Source organism: Mizuhopecten yessoensis, unplaced genomic scaffold (genome assembly GCF_002113885.1).
Source record: "Mizuhopecten yessoensis strain PY_sf001 unplaced genomic scaffold, ASM211388v2 scaffold9341, whole genome shotgun sequence".
In the NCBI taxonomy this organism is placed as follows: Eukaryota; Metazoa; Mollusca; class Bivalvia; order Pectinida; family Pectinidae; genus Mizuhopecten; species Mizuhopecten yessoensis.
In genome coordinates, this window is record NW_018407999.1 from 6,465 (window position 1) to 8,961 (window position 2,497).

Sequence of the window (2,497 nt, forward strand, 5' to 3'; positions counted from 1 at the left end):
GATAACAAGGTTCATTTTAAAAGCATTCGCATTGTATGTGTACATAATTAAAATAAAAAGGAAGAAACAAAAGAGACAACGATGTGACAACTATGTGATATATATAACGTGAAAAAGGGCAAGGTCGGTTAAAAGACATCAGACTGATGTCTTTCAAATAGTTGAATAATTCCTTCGAGTCCATGGAACTGAAAAGAGTTTTCATATCCGTGACTCGAAAGTAGTTATCGCGAATGTGTTTAAAATCGGAACATTCTATTGAAATATGTTCCACTGTAAAAGGAGTATCGCATGCGTGGCATGTAGTTGGATCTTCTCGTTTTAAAAGGTACGAATGAGTAGGATATGTGTGCCCAGTATGGAGCCGAGCGAGGACAACTTCCTCTCAACGATCTTTCTGACTTGGAATAGATGTTTTAAGTTTCGGTTGTACTTTAAAAAGTTTGTTGCTGGTCTCGAGAGACCAGCGTTGCTTCCATTCATTTTGGATGTCTGTACGAATAATTGGTTTAAAATCTGTATATGGTAGTTTGATATTTGTTGGAGATTCAATGCATTTTAGCCATCAACATGGAAAAAGTTAATTTTGTAGTTTTATATATATGGGTCAAAGATTTTGTGATAAGTGCCCATTTTTTTTTAAATTTTAACGCTGATATTGAATTTTAACTGAAACCTTTGAACTGAACACGAACAACATACATGACTGGTATTTCCTTACTTGTCAAAAGCTTGTTATTTGACAATAAGCAATATATTTTGTCAAACATCTATAAACGATCCATGAAAATTGACCTATGGCAAATTGATGTTATCGTTCAAGTTGTGCAACACAAATATTTTAATATATTGCCTGGTTTATTCGTGGCTAATTAACACTGTACTGTTAATGATATCAAGGTTTGGTTTGGTTTAAAGCCTATTAACAGCTAAGGTCATTTAAGGACGTGCCTCGATGTGTGCCTGCCTCATTTTGATAGTGCGGATCTGATGCCGACTATATAGTGCTATCTCACTGAAATACCATGCCGAAATCTCCCATCACAGCATCCCGCTCAGTCACATTATACTGACAACGGGTGAACCAGTTGTTGCCATTCCCCTTAATGCTGATTGTTAAGAATGGAATAGAAACTACCCTTTTTAAGGACTTTAGTATGTCACGACCTAGGGTCAAAACCAATTGCCTACCTCATCTGAGCGAACGCTGAACATTTCAGCAAAAAGTTAGGTGTTAACAAGCATGGCACCAGGAAATAAAAGGTAGATAGAAGTAGAAATAAAGATAAAGATACCAAATATTGCAATGTGTGCAGCAGATTAATTTTGGTCACTTTTGTGTCCATGAATAGAGGACACCAAGGCAAATCCCCAATTCTGCAGGGGGGTTCAAACATAAGTTGCCTCCTACGATACATGCAGTGGGTACCAGCATGTGTATTCTTTTCCCGATCCCCCACCTGCAGGGGGTGATAGGGAATAAGGGCAAACTATTCCTTTTGTGGAAGTAGACTGTTTTTCATTTTTATTGTACACATGGGTGTGGCTGCCGGACAGACAGTTTCAAAAAAAAGGACTGAGAATTGTGAATTACTTTTCCACAGCAGCACATCTAAAACATACTCCTGATGTTGATGAATTCTACAGGAAACAATTTGCGGAGACAAAGGTTCATGTTGGTTGCTGTCATTCTGATGAAGTTCATCGCAGCCATCACAAAAAACAGAGGATACAGATCCTGAGGAACCCTATCAGTTTCAACGGAGTGATAGTGATAGCGACACTGTTCCACAGAAGGAATGTCCATGGGATATTAAAGATGTGTTAAAAATAGGATGGTTATGTTGACAGAATGAGAGCATAAATATACGGTTACTTACTTTATTCTGTAAAACTGAACCGTAATATTTCTGAATTGTTAAACTAGATATTTTGTGACTGTTCGATAATTATTTTGTAATATTAGTTTAGTGAACCAGCGAAATTGCATGATCGCCATAAATGTTGAAGTTATTTCGCGTTTTGACAGGATATCGTGACTTTGTGAGTCACATGTCACTAATATAGTCACATGTCACCAAGTTAGTCACATGTTGTCACATATTAGTTTGTCGGTTATTATTAACTAATAATTATTGTAAAATATCATGCTATATGTGACGTAACACAGGTTTTAGGTAATAACATATGTCACATAAGTCTAGTCACATGTTTTACAGTCTAATCACATTGGTAGTTATATTGTAGTCACATGTGACAGCTGGTTAGGAAGATAGCAAAGGTATTATTTAGTCTTTGGTGACATTATCCAGATTATGCAATGATTGTTATAAATTGTCACATTAGTCACACAGAGTGATCACTATTTGTCTCATATGTCACACTTTTTTGTCACATTTTAGTCAAATCAGTGTCTAATCCAGTTTTGGCTATTGTATAATACTGTGTGTTACTGCGCTTAATCGTTGGTAAAATCTTTTCTGACCAATATCTTCCT